This window comes from Brassica oleracea, chromosome C6 (genome assembly GCF_000695525.1).
Source record: "Brassica oleracea var. oleracea cultivar TO1000 chromosome C6, BOL, whole genome shotgun sequence".
Taxonomy (NCBI): Eukaryota; Viridiplantae; Streptophyta; class Magnoliopsida; order Brassicales; family Brassicaceae; genus Brassica; species Brassica oleracea.
Window position 1 is genome coordinate 30,571,107 of NC_027753.1, and position 308 is coordinate 30,571,414.

Here is a 308-nt window from a genome sequence, read left to right on the forward strand (position 1 = left end):
GACCTAGGTCATCTTCATCGTCCATCTTGGGATGGAATGAGCCAGTGTCCAGGCCGAGAGACTTCACGACCATGGGACTGGTCAGAGAATGGCAATCGGCCATATTGAATCTCTTGAGTACCTTTTCAGTGTATGCCATCTGATGCACAAGGATCCCATCATTTATGTACCCAAGTTGTAATCCCAAACAAAATTTTGTTTTTCCCGAGATCTTTCATCTCGAATTCTTTCTTAAGGTATTCAACCGCTTGGGAAATTATATCCAGAGGTTCCTAGGATATTCAGATCATATATTTCGATGATTATCA